This window comes from Stegastes partitus, unplaced genomic scaffold (assembly GCF_000690725.1).
Source record: "Stegastes partitus isolate 25-593 unplaced genomic scaffold, Stegastes_partitus-1.0.2 Scaffold1025, whole genome shotgun sequence".
Classification (NCBI taxonomy): domain Eukaryota; kingdom Metazoa; phylum Chordata; class Actinopteri; family Pomacentridae; genus Stegastes; species Stegastes partitus.
The window spans coordinates 54,380-68,509 of record NW_007578756.1 but is presented as its reverse complement, the minus strand read 5'-3'; the positions used below and the strand labels follow the sequence as shown (position 1 = coordinate 68,509).

At 39.7% G+C, this 14,130-nt stretch overlaps 1 long non-coding RNA gene across 1 annotated transcript; it reads left to right on the top strand.

Annotated features, from left to right (window-relative positions):
* Nucleotides 1–2,747: 2,747 nt before the first annotated feature.
* On the top strand, nt 2,748–12,722 carry LOC103367191 (uncharacterized). Its single transcript, XR_520712.1, has 3 exons — nt 2,748–2,894; nt 2,959–2,967; nt 12,711–12,722. It is a non-coding gene; the product is annotated as an uncharacterized LOC103367191 (long non-coding RNA).
* The last annotated feature ends 1,408 nt before the right edge of the window (nt 12,723–14,130 follow it).

Genomic DNA, 14,130 nt, shown 5'->3' with positions numbered 1-14,130 from the left:
AGTTGGCACAACGAATTGAAATTCACAGGAAATTCATTTTATGAATGAAGATTTCCCAGATACAGTGGAAACACAGTCATCACCACATTGGCACGTAGGTGGAGAGAACAGCAGAAATAGCAAAACCATTGAAAGAGGTCTTACAGCTGAGTAAAAGTGAACATTTTTCCATTCAGACACATCCTATGACCTAATTGCATTCACCTTATGTTTACTTGAGATATTTTTTTGTGTGTGCTTTTAGGCTCCTTTGTAGCTGCACAAAAAGCATCTTTTCACTTCGTTCTTTTTTTTTTTTTTTTGCCACTTGACAGAAATTAGCAAACTGTGGACGCAAATTCAAAGTGCTTGAGCTCAAGCTGCAGTTGTTTTTGCGAGCAGGGTGTCGGGTTTTATAAGTTTAATATGTGATGACGCACCATCTCAGCACTTTCCTCATTATTTTTTCATCCCTCCTACTTGAAACACTATCTGCGTCTGTAAACAGTGGTAGAAACCCAATTCTATCAGGACAGATTCCCTTCGCAGTCCTGCTCCTGAAATAAATCTAGCTTCGGCCGTCTTTTCAAGCCAGAGTGGGAAAGGCACACTTCACCTGTCACACTGGCACCCAGTTTAGTCTCAGTCTATAAATACATTCAGATAAGACACCTACAAGGTGCTATGAGCCTTCCTCACTATGCAGTTAAATATGGATCGGAGGAGTATTGACGTCAGGCCGACACGCACACACATGCAAATACGCACAAGTAAACACACACATATGGACGTTCATATGTGAGTGGATCAGCGTGCAGGCTGCCTCACACACACACATGCAGCTCTCCAGCTCTGCTTCTGATGTCACTCTGTGAATTGGGACTGTCTCAGCAGCAGGGCATTATGGGATAGCTTTATAAGAGCTTAATGATTCCTTGAGGTACAATTCTGCTAAATAATGGGTAAAGAGAGGTAGAAAGAGAGGAAGGGAGAAACACAGATGCACACATACTTCCCCTAATCTCCACCTTTTAACATCCTCCACAGTGGGGATTCGGCGTGTCCGGCCGCCTGATTGGCTGCTCGGTCAGGTGGACCCAAAACAACGGCGATAAGGATTCGCCGAATGCATTAGGAGCTGATGAACATATTACGATGCCAGCGCACGACTTCTTTGTTGACTTGTGTTCCTCATCCCATTTGTTCTCTGGCAGGGCGAGGTCGCTCAGGTACTGACCTCGCCGTGTATAGAATAAATGGTTGTTATGTAACAACAACACAATGGTCTCTGTAGGTGAGTGAATGCGCAACAAATCCTTCGCTTTGGATGCCGGTAGGGGTGGTAATTTAACCCGATGTAATGTGGAGGAGGATTTCTTCAATCTATAGGGTTTCCAAGTGTGATTTAATAAGATAGTCAGAGCTACAGTCATGTTCGCTCAGAGCAGCTTCACGGAGAAGCAAACTGAAGTGATAATAGAATGGATTAAACCATAATCACTGTGTCTTTTTATGTGACTTGCAGTTAAAACGGAAAATATTATTTAAAAGAAAGACATCGATACATCTCTAATCGGTTGCGTCAGTTTAAATAGTCACTTTTTCTTTGTTTGAAATCACAGCTTTTTTTTTCAATAAGCATTTAACATTGTATTACTGTTCATTTTGAAAAAACCCTTTAAGAGCTCACACCCCACTTAACGGATGTCATTCCTTTAAATGGCTTTGATTACATGCATGAATAAAGCGCTAACTGGAAAAAAACAACGTTTAACTCTTCAGTGATATACTCAGCGCAACGAGGTTTATAAGTAGCAGTAAGAGCCTTCTGGATTTTTTTTCCTTCAGATTAAGTTTTTCTGAATTCTGGGAGGAAACTCTGCAGGGAGACTACTCATATATATATATATAGTGTAATTTACAGTCGTCAATATCTAATTAAATTCAATGTCATGTTGATTAACATTAGGGCATTAATGATACAGCAATCAAAATTTTTGGATTGGAAAACACAATAACCAGTCTGACACAAAAATAATGTGCAGCAATCTGCAAACTAAATCCAAAATATAATGAGTATTATTAACATGAATGAAAATGGCTACACCTTTGGTTGGATTTTTACTAGCATGAACATTCAATTGTTCCTGTAAACTTTTTTAAAAAAATGTTAAAATCAGTATTTAACATTTGTACATGTTTTAGTTCAATATTTTGTTGATTTATTATAATTTTTAAATGTAAGTTTTATTTAGTTAGTATTTTTTAAGCCCTTTTCAGACATGCACTGCTTTGCATTTTTCTGACAGCATCATACACTGCCTGGCCAAAAAAAAAAGTCGCCACCTGGATTTAACTAAGCAAATAGGTACGAGCCTCCTATTGGATAATTACTGCATGGGTGATTATCTTTCAGCTGGCAACAAGTTATTTAACCCCAACTGGTGCAATGACTTGCTTCTCATTTCCTAAACAACCATGTCGAAAGACACATCCCGTGGTCGTGGAAAAGATGTTAGTCTGTTTGAGAAGGGTCAAATCATTGGCATGCATCAAGCAGAGAAAACATCTAAAGAGATTGCAGAAACTACTAAAATTGGGTTAAGAACTGTCCAATGCATTATTAAAAACTGGAAGGATAGTGGGGACCCATCATTTTCAAGGAAGAAATGTGGCCGGAAAAAAATCCTGAATGATCGTGATCGGTCAGACTACCATCATCAGTGCAAGATCTTGGTGAAAAATTAATGCAACACTGGATAGAAATAAATCTTTTGACATTGCAGAAGCTTATCGAAACAATGCCACAGCGAATGCGTGCCGTAATCAAAGCTAAAGGCGGTCCAACAAAGTATTAGAGTGTATGACCTTTTTTTTTTGGTGGCGACTTTTTTTTTGACCAGGCAGTGTAACATGTCCAGTTCATGTCTGAATGATCACTTTTTAGTAAAAGTTGGCAATTTACTTGTTCGGATCCAGTAACATATAGTGTACATGCCACTTTCGACATGGCACAATTCTGAACTGCAGGGATAAGTGTGCACAAACGACACACTTTGAGGTGTGTGAAGCAATTTAGGGAAGGCTTTTTACAGAAATTAGCACCAATATTGGTCCAAAAACATCAGACACACAGTCGGTGCGCCAAAATCACAAAACACCTTTTTCATTGACTTTGTTCTACAATTTTGAAATAGTCAAAAAATATCCATAAAAATTGACTGCAATAAACACTAACTGGTGAGATTTATGGTTAAGTTTAGGTTGATGCTTCCTGTTGTTTGTAGGATTCTTTTCTCTGAGTTTATTAGTGCACTAATATACATTATGTTATTTAATGTGCTGTCTAATCTTGCATGTTAAACAAATATTATGCATGTTCTGTGTCTCTTTTAATGTTGTGCGGCATTAACATAAAATGAATGACACAATTCTGTCACTTCAACAGTTTAATGAAGCAGCAACGTTATATATGCCTGAAAGGGGCTTCACAGTGTTCTCATTGATATATTTTTCAGTTTATTTGATCATTTTGTGTTTTTACCTGTTAATTTATTCATTTGTCACATTTGGTCTTCCATATTTTAGAATAAAAACGTCATTTTCTTTCTTCCCACAAACTCTACTGTAACTGTTTCTCAGCAAGCTTAATGAGTTTAGTCAGGCAGATAAAACAAAACCACTGAGCAGATGATTCTCCACATTGATAATTGCTATCAAACTACCAGATTTTTTTTTTTTTTTTGCCAGCAATTGGATGTGTCATCAGTACTAATTTTGCAGTGATATTTGAATAATACATTCCTACGTGCAGCCTTATTAATCACTACTATTGGCAATAATTTGGATGCTGCCTTTGTTGCACGCAGGACTTGTGATACACAAGTTTGGAAACAGCTTGAACACGTATGTTGAGTGGGAGTGCACTGACAATTTTAGTCTCATTGTCCAATTATGAGTAACGTTAACTCATGTTTATGAGTTGGAGGGAAAAGGGGGGAAAAGGCGTCAGACCATATGGAGGGACAAAACTTTCCAATTCCTCTGCACTAGATGATCCTATTGGGCTACTTCCTATCTACGCAGCCACGCATTCACAAACACATTTCCACATCTTTTCTTTTTTTTTTCCACACACATGCATGCAAAAAAACACACACGAGGCGCATGAATACTTCAACCTGACAGTTGGTGTGCGTCATGTGCTGTCGACGCTCATTCGGAGCCTCTCTATGAAAAGTCTCGGGCTGACTGCTGAGTGATGTAAGATTGATATGTAACTCCTCTTCGTTTTGCTCAGACAAACGAGTGGGTGTGTTGAGCTTTCAGGAAGATAGATGGGGTAACGAAGGGAGAGGGAAGAGGTGGGAATAATTCACTGCTGATTATGATTTTTAGTTTCTTAAGCGCAGTAGCGCGTGAAAAAATAATAATGCTGTCAGGTTTTCTTATTGACAGGTGATGAGTTTTAGGGAATCTGTTAAGCCGAGAGTTATGTGTAAAACATGGATTGGCACCGTTTCTGCCTCTCTCGCATCCATCTCACCACTTTCCCCTCTGCTGTGGTCTCCCATTCGGTCTTATTCCAACCTTTTCTCTATAACAAGACCCCCCGTGTCTGCTTTCTTTCCTCTCTAATATCAGTCGCTCTCTCCATGTGTCTCCCTGCCTGCAGCCCAGGCCCTTTTCCCTCTTTAGTTTACTGTTACGCGCCTATCTGCGTCACGCATGAGGCATGTCTGAGGGTTAAAAATAACAGATGAAAGGGGAACAGACGGATGCAAGGAGAGAGAGGTGAGGGTGGACTGATGGCTAGGGTTGAGGATATGTAGGGGAAGCAGGAGGGAGGGCTTTAGAAACAAGAGCCTGCAGACAAAAACGGAAGAAAATCCATTAATAGTTCATGTATTTATTCTCTAGTCTATTACCTGTGGGGGCACTGAGGCATCACATGGATTGAATGCTGTCTGCCAGTGGTTGATACAGATCCTAATAAAAGTGTCTGAGTCCCGAGAGATGGGAGATAATGGGCATCATCCACAATAACCATTAAAAAAAAGGATCTGAAACGTGTATTTGGAAAGTGAGCATGCAGGTGCCACGTGTTTCTACCGTCCAATGGGCCACGTGATAACATAGAACCTAAAAAAAACCAACATGCAAACAAGTTATGCCTGAGTCATTTCTGAGATCTAATTTTGGTTTGAAGTTTGGTCACATGGATTATATTAACGCAATGGATCGAATTGGAGCTGAATTAAAGTTATTTTTTGAGATTGGAAGTTAACTTTCTGAACTCCTTTTTTTTTGCTTTTGTCACATTTCTACTCAGTGCAGGCTCACTTTCACTGCAATATAAAGTCCTACACCCTCTGGAAATGGCACAAACATGACCAGAGAGAACTCAAGATGGCCATATAAAGCAAGGTTGTAGGACAGCCTTTTTTCATTTACGCAATATTGCAAAAATGAGGAACATCCTGTCTCAGAGTGCTAGTCCATGCATTTATAACTTCTAGAGTGGACTATTGTAATTCCTATTATCAGGATGTCCCAATAATTCTCTCAAAAACCTCCAGCTGATCCAAAATGCTGCAGGAACCAGTAACAGAGATCATATTTCTCCTGTATTAGCTTCTCTTCATTGGCTCCCTGTAAAATCCAGGATAGAATTTAAAATCCTGCTTCTAACATATAAAACTCTCAATGACTGAGCTCCATTTTACATTAAAAATCTTATCGTGCCGTATCATCCTAACAGAGCCTTTCGCTCTCAGACTGCAGGTCTACTTGTGGTTCCAGAGTTTCCAGAAGTTGAACGGGAGGCAGAGCCTTCAGTTATCAGCTCCCAGTTTGAGTTCGGGAGGCAGACACCCTCTCTACTTATAAGTTTACGCTTAAAACATTCCTCTTTGATAAATCTTATAGTTAGGGCTGCTCAGCATCACCTGAACTGTCCCTTAGTTATGCTGCTATAGCTTTAGACTGAAGGGGATTCTAATGATGTACTGAGCTCCTCTCCTCTCCTCTCTTCTGTCTTCCTTCCATAGTTATAACTACCATTACATGTCACTAACTCTGTGTTTCCCCCGAGGTCCTGTCCTGTGCTCCCTGCGGACGTCTAAAGATCCGGAGCTTCACGTCCCTGACGTCCAGCCACTGGCCTCACCAACCCCCAACATACTTATATTCATATTTATTGTTTTGCTATATTGCTGTTCTCCATCTGCTATCCTGTTTCCCCACCCCTCCTCATCCCCACTCTCACCCAACCAGTCGAGGCAGATGGCCGTCTTCCCTGAGCCTGGTCCTGCCGGAGGTTTTTTTCCCCACTGTTCCTTCCCACTGTTGTCAACCACTTGCTCAGAGGAAGTCCAAAGACTACTTTGGATTGTTGAGTTCTCTGTTTAAATTTGTAAGGTCTATACTTGACTATGTAAAGCGCTGTGTGATGACATGTGTTGTAAACTGCGCTTACAAATAAAATTGAATTGGAAATGTCTCCTGTGTAGTATATCACAATCATAATCCATAATATCATAAAAAAAAAAAAAAAAAAATTAAAGTTGATTGTCTTTGTTTATTTTGAAAAAAAAAAAGAAAAAAAAGCAATAAACATAGACAATATTTTTTCCAGGGGCCCACAGGTGTCACCAATACTGGAAAAAAAAGTGGTTACTCCACATAACATAGATAATCTTGAATATGTATATTTTTAATTTGTGTCCCTTGTTGTCTTATATCTGCTCTGTGTAAACACAGCCTGCAGTTCACCCGAGTCCAGCCACAAATCTTAGAATTTTTGTCACATCACTTCAGTCTGCAGCTGAGACAATAATAGCTTCACTGTCGCTATAAGGCATGCAAAAATTTTTTTTTTTTTTACAGAATCTGGTTAGTACAAATGCTTTCTTTTGGACACATTTTTAAATGTAACATGTAGAATAAAAGGAATTTGATTAAATGTTATGATTTCAAGCCTAGATTTGGTTACATTTCCTGACAAAACCAAATAAATCTGAAGGGCCACTAGAAGGTTGAAAATTATTTTTGTTTTTACAGTGACTGGTGCCAATAAATGCTGTAATTTTTTTAGATTTTTATTTTATTTTATTTTCTTTTCTTCTTTTTTTTTTTTTTTAAAAGATAGCACGCCTTTAAAACCTTACAGTGGGTTTTGTGGTTCAGAAGGTAACAATTCAGGGTTATGGTTAGGTTTTATGATCTCACGCCAGCATCTTAAGCCCCTTCTTTCCTCATCTTTTCTGCGCTGGCCTTAAGAAGCTGCATCCACCAGTGCTTTAGCTCTCTAAGGCGGACTGTTCACAAACTCGCCAGCTTTGTACAGTGACTGTCTGAGTGTGTGGAGGCAAGAAAGCTACACAGGAGTCAGTTCTCTCCCTTTTATTCTTCTGTCACATCACTTTCAGCCAATTATTGTGTTGCTGCAGTTCCTACAGTGGCTGACGTTTCTACTGAATTGCCAACTGAGCTGTTTGGAGCAAAAACACACACTTTAGCCTTGAGCCATGATCAGACAACATTTGTACAGATATGGTGGGATGAACCTGCTGGACCCTGCACCGACCCGTGTTTCTGCTCATGCTGGACTCTTTGTTGGCCTTAATATTTGTAATTAAACACAAATTACCTCAACATTTTTGGAATAGTCAAGTTAAATGAGCACAAACCAGCTGACGGATTCTACATTTAGCTACCTTCTTTACCTTGTTGTGGGATGTAGAGTCAGTTTTTTTTCAGCCTGTAGCTTGTGCCGCCTCACAAACCCAGACATGAATACCTGCGTTTATATTTGGCAATCTTGCTAACATACAAGGCTGGTGTTGACTTTTCAGGTGACAGCGCTGTCAGAGTCAAAAGCTGTTGTACAAGTTGCTGCTGCGCTTCCACCATCTGACAGCTGCCATATTTAGAGGAGGCCCTTTTACCGGCAGCAGAGTAACATGACAAGCACAAGTCCAAACAGCAGGTTGGAGGTTAAATCCACTGCTCCTTTCGGTTCTGTGTGTTTAAAACGTGCAAACACTCATAAAAACAAGTAGTTTGTAGATGCCGTGTATTGCATAGGCCTATTTTATGTGTGAATACTTTTGAAATTGCTTCAAAGTTTGTGCTGATGAAAGGATCAGTGTCTGAAATGTAGGGATTACTTTGCAGTTACTTACAACATCACCACTGATAGCTCAACTTTTTTTGCAGGGGAGCAGGGTGTGACCTTTTTTTTGTGGATTTGCTTGTTGTGCTTCTTGGCTAGGTTGCTAATATTAGCTGCTATTAAGCCTCAATGCAGACATCAGCTGCTTCTGGTTTGAGCTTGAGGATGCGGGAAACTTACAGCATCACTCTGAGGACTTGACTGCAAGCTGTTGATGATCGCTAAATTCTAGACAGGCTGCTTTCACCAAATTGTGTTTCTCTTCACAGTTTTTCACAGCTTCTCTTCCACTGATGAGTAAACTATTGGAACTGGGCTGAGAAACAAAAGTTAAAAAAAATCTTTTTGAGGCTTTTGCCAGTGGTACATCATATGAGAAGTTCCCTGTGTCTTTAATCAGTTGTAATTATTTTTTAGTTAGCATTTTTTAAAAAAAAAATTTTTTTTATGCAGATCCACTCACCTACAAAATCACCTCAGTCATTCTGATTCCTTCTTTCCAAATAGAGTTATTGACACCATCCGGTAAAAATTCCTGTACTTTTTTCATGTCGTAATATATCATATTAGTTTTTTCCATTATAATGCAGCACTGTGTCGTCATCCTGTCTCATTCCTTGTTTTCTGTCTGCCTCTTCACCTGTCATCAAAATCTTCACGTTGTTTTTTTTTTTCACTGTACTGATGAGTAAACTATTGGAACTGGGCTGAGTAATGAAAGTAAACTGATGACTAAACATGCCTCTGCGTTATTTGCAATGATCAATGTGTCACCAACTCATTTCAAGTAACTTTCCAAACACAGGTATTGCGATATCTCAGTAACTCTGGGTTCTGCTGAAGGTTTCTTACTGTTCAAAGGAGTCCTCATTCTAGGCTTTTGCAAAATATGCTGCTCAGAAGGAATCCTTGGATTAATTGGATGTCCATCCATTATCTATACCCTGCCCAATCCTCACTAGGGTCGTGGGGGGGCTGGAGTCTATCCCAGCTGACTTAGAGCGAAGTCAGGGGACACCCTGGACAGGTCACCAGTCTATCACAGGGCTACACTTAGAGACAGACAACCAAGCACACTCACATTCACACCTACTGACAATTTAGAATCACCAATTAACCTCAACATGTTTTTGGACTGTGTGGTTGGAAGCTGGAGAACCCAGAGAGAACCCACGCTGCACGGGGAGAACATGCAAACTCCACGCAGAAAGATCCCGGGTGTCCTCACCGGGACGAGAACCGGTGACCTTCTTGCTGCGATATGACAGTGCTAACCACCGAGCCACCTAGTTGGATGTTCTTAGCATAATTTTGTGTTGCAATTTAGGATGAGCAACCTACAGGTTTTCGAAGAAAGACAATTTTCACAAGTCCTGTTTTAAACACAGAAGCAGAACGGCCATTTTACTATAGCCTACCGATACATGAATCTCTATCCAAGGAGGCGGCAGAACTGACCAGCGCCTTTGGAAACTAGTGTGCTCACTGGAAGAACATTCCTAAATACCTGCCACACCAAATGCTCAGCTCTCCATGAGTTAAAGAGAGTACATTAGCAGAATCTGTCTCTCTGATCAATGGTTTCTGCACTTTTGGTCAAAACAACTGCTTAAAATAAACTGTGTAAAAATAGTCTTTCTTTGGAAAGCTGCAAGAAGCTAATGCTAATTGCCTAAACGCTAATCACAATCCATCTTGGGCAAGTTCCCATTTCTCCAAATCTCTAAAACAATGGTGAAGAGTACAAAGGTAGCAAGACCACAATAGCCATATTGATGGGAAACAGGCCATGTTAAAAGGAACCAGAATTTGGATATGGTGTCCTGCTGGGAGCACCCTGAGTTTCAGCACATGCAACAAGACCGCAAAATCATCAGTTTTTTTCCCTGGGTCCTTAAAATGCACATCAGTCTAGTTCTGCAAAATATTTTGTTTTTATCATTGCATTTGCTGCAGTGTGATTGTCGCACACATCACAGTAATGTAATGTAAAGTGAGGAGAACTAACTCAAACACAACATCAAAGACTCATACAGTTCTTATTTTTAATGACTGAGCTACAAGAGAAGTCCGTCTAACGGAACACGATGTATTCTGCTTTAATTCTTTTAAAACACAGAGTTTGTGGACATGGATACTCCACAAAAGAATGAATAGAAATGCTGCATCAATTCAAAGGAAATCTATCAGCCACAGAGAGGATGATTTGAGCAACAATAGGACTAATTTTATTTGACCATTTAAATGAACACCACAAGCTAAATCTGAATGCTGTTCAAAGCAAAACACTAGTTTGAGGCCTTTGTTACACCTAAAGAAAACATTCCAAATACCTTTTTTGAGCTTTTTTCCCTGTAATTATTTTCTATTTCTATGCAGATGCCTTCCCCTACAACATTCTCTCGTCATTCATTCTTTTAAAATGGAGTTTTTCAAGTCATCTGATGAACATTCCTGCATTTTTTCATATTGTAATAAATCATATGTTTTTTTTCTCCAATATCATGCAGCCCTCCATCATGATCCCGTCTCATTCCTGTCTGCCTCTTCACTGTCGATCCATCAAACTGAGGCACAAATCCCTAAAAACTAGCACACAAATATTTCATTGTAACGCCATTAGTCACTGCAAAATAGAAGAAATCTTATGTAGCTATAAAAAAACTGAAGGTAATAATATTTCCTGATGCTCAACAACGAAAACATAGAAGGAGAATGTCTGATTAGTCAGAATCCCTCAAACCATCACCGAGTTCGCACCCATGAAATGTGAAATTTTTTTGATCTCATCTTGCAAACTGCTTCCTGAATCAATTTTGCCCACTTTTGATTAATGCAATGGTCTAGTGGTTTTTTTTGTCACCTTTCATTCTCTGTGCGTCACATTGCTGACGTCAGTCTTGCTCCTCACATATGAATTGAGTTTAACATGTATTATGCCTGTGAAGGTCTGTGGGTCGGTTCCATCTTGTCTTGCGGTCGTCTTCTTTTTTTTTTTTGCATTATTCAACCACTCACTGAGCCTGTGTTAGCGAATGTTTTTTCTTGGTGTTGACCTGACCAAGGTCTCCATGGATTTTTTTTTCTTGTGATTTTTTCTCAGTTTCATGCAGTTGTGTAACATTATAAACCTATGTGTTCATGTCGTAGAGCATTCACAGCTCCCCTAATCCACTCACACACTTCATTTTGCTCCAAAGTGGCTGCTAGGAACCACGTTTGCTCACTTTCCTCCTGACTGTGACACCGGCTAACTGCGTGCTTTTGTTCCCGATGAGCAGTCAGCGCATAATTGATTTGGCAATATCATTACACAATAGTCTTTATAAAGGGCTGGTTTAATTAAATGTAATTGAAAGAGACACAGCAAAAAAGATGACACCCTGAAGGCGGAACGATTTCACAAGATCTTAAAGCTGCAGAGAAGTGTTAATGAGACAGACAAAGACACATGCAGGTGAAACCAGCAGAAATTATATTTGGAAAGGATGATGACGTGAAGGTAGTCGGCGTGAGAAAATAAACTTACAAAGCTGGTGAGACTATATAAACGCAAGCAAAGTTTCAGCTGATTGAATCAAACTGACCCGAGAGACGGACGAAGATGATGAAGCAAATCAAACACTGCTGCAGATCAGAGCAGAGAGCAACAAAATTGTGAGCGTGATTCTGCATAGAAAGTCTGCCCCGGCTGATTAGCGTCTGTCCTCTTTGATCAAACACAGATTTAGTGATCGTCCTCTCCCAGTAGATAAAGCAGAATTTAAAACAGCAAAGAGATGGAAGTGTGTATGCGGTCGCTGCATAAAAGATGAGCACCAAATTCTCTGCTGTGAAAAACATTTTTCTCTGCAGGAATCTGCCCGAGATAAAATTAAGAAGGTGCTTCCTGAAGAACTTGTACTGCAACCTAGTTTTAAACCTATTTTTTTCATATATGCTCATTTCAAACTTTACACTGTACTAGAATTTATTGGAGAGGAAAGGTAGGCACAACTTTATTACTTGCACTTTTTAATAGGCAAGACTTCCTTAAGGCTATTAACCCTCTCAAGCCAGAGCAGTTTCTGGGCGTTTTTGCACATTTCTCCTCACCGTGGGCTCTTTTTTCACCGCTTCATAAAGTCCTGCACCTCGATGGAAACAGCTAAACCAGATCCAGAAGGAGAGAGAACTTAAAACAATCTTTTGTGCAGTTCTAATGCCATAAATCCTAAAAAAAAAATAAACCTGGAATCAACAAGAACACCATTTATCCAACTGTCCACATGTTTTGCCAGTAGTGGACCCGAACCTTAACCATGCTTTAGATATTTCACTTTTTTTTTTTTTTTTTTGTTTCCATATTTGTCTCTGGTCCTCTCCATGTTAACACAACAGAAAAGTCCCTGCATTTTGGTCAAGTGACTCCCTTATGTGCTGAAGAGTGCAGATGTTGTTGTTTTACAGAATCTAGTTCCTGCAACCAGTTTATTTTAGTACATTTTTAAATGAGGCTTGTAGAATAAAGTGGTTTTAATGAAGTATTATGAGTTTAACCTCAGACTTGGTTAAGTATTTACAGTTTCTGGCTCTGCTGAATAGTGTTTTGGCATCTTTTTCAAAGTTAGCATGCCCTCTGGTTAATCTTTGCTTTAGAACCTGTCCTTGCAAAATTGCACCACATTGCTATTTGTTAACAATTTATGAAATATTGTCTGTCTGACCCACAATGTTACTGTTTTGTTTCACTCTCAATGCTCCCATAATATCATTTTTGGCTGCAGCAGGCAGTTGTTTGCAGTAATAAGCCCTTATAAACCCAACAGTGTGCAGTATGGGCTCTGTCTGCAACTAGCTGGTGAACAGCAGGAGCCAGATGTTTCCCTCAGGAGCTGCTAGACCCAGAAAATAGAGCTGCTGAGAGTGAATAGTGGACCAGAGATACAACTTCATAGGAATGTTGATGGACTTGTAATTTACATGAGTGTTTCTATTTTAAGCTGCTTTATACGTCCACTGCTACATTTAAAGCATTTTACTTTCTACTCCACTACATTTATCTTTAGTCACTTTTAAGATTTTACACAGTGGATAGAATAACTAGCTTTTGAAATATAACACACCATTTTCTGACATTTTTGACTTTTGGTCTCTCACAAAAAAAGCAGTGCGCATTCAGGGTCACTGTTAGACGTTTACGAGTTGCTCAAAGCTCCACCAAATAGAAATCTTATATAAATGTTCAAATCAAAGGAGAAAGTCCAGAAACCAAAAACAAACAGTGCATCAGAGCTTTGTTTTTCTTAGTTTTTAATCATCCATCCATTATCTATACACCGCTTAATCCTCACTAGGGTCACAGGGGGGCTGGAGCCTATCCCAGCTGACTTAGGGTGAAGGCAGGGGACACCCTGGACAGGTCACCAGTCTATCACAGGGCTACACTTAGAGACAGACAACCAAGCACACTCACATTCACACCTACAGACAATTTAGAATCACCAATTAACCTCAACATGTTTTTGGACCTTGTGGGAGGAAGCCAGAGAACCCGGAGAGAACCCACACTGCACTGGGAGAACATGCAAACTCCACGCAGAAAGATTCCGGGTGTCCTCACCGGGACGCGAACCGGCAACCTTCTAGCTGTGAGGCAACAGTGTTAACCACCGAGCCACCTTGCAGCCCCAGTTTTTAATCACGGTCCCTGTATATAAAACTGCATATAAAGTAGTTTGAATCTTCAGGAGCTACAGCAATAACCTGCTGCTTAACTCTGATACTATTCTATTAATGATACGCTGATTGCACATGTAATTATATTTCAGTCAGAGAGACCAAAGCAGGATTTTTACTTTGACAATTTAATTACATTTTGCAACAGTTATGTACTTTTACTTATGTAGAACTTTTAATGCAGGCTTTAAACTTGATACTTTTACTGAAGTAAAGGATCTACCTACCACTTCACTATATCGGCTAAAAAGAGGATG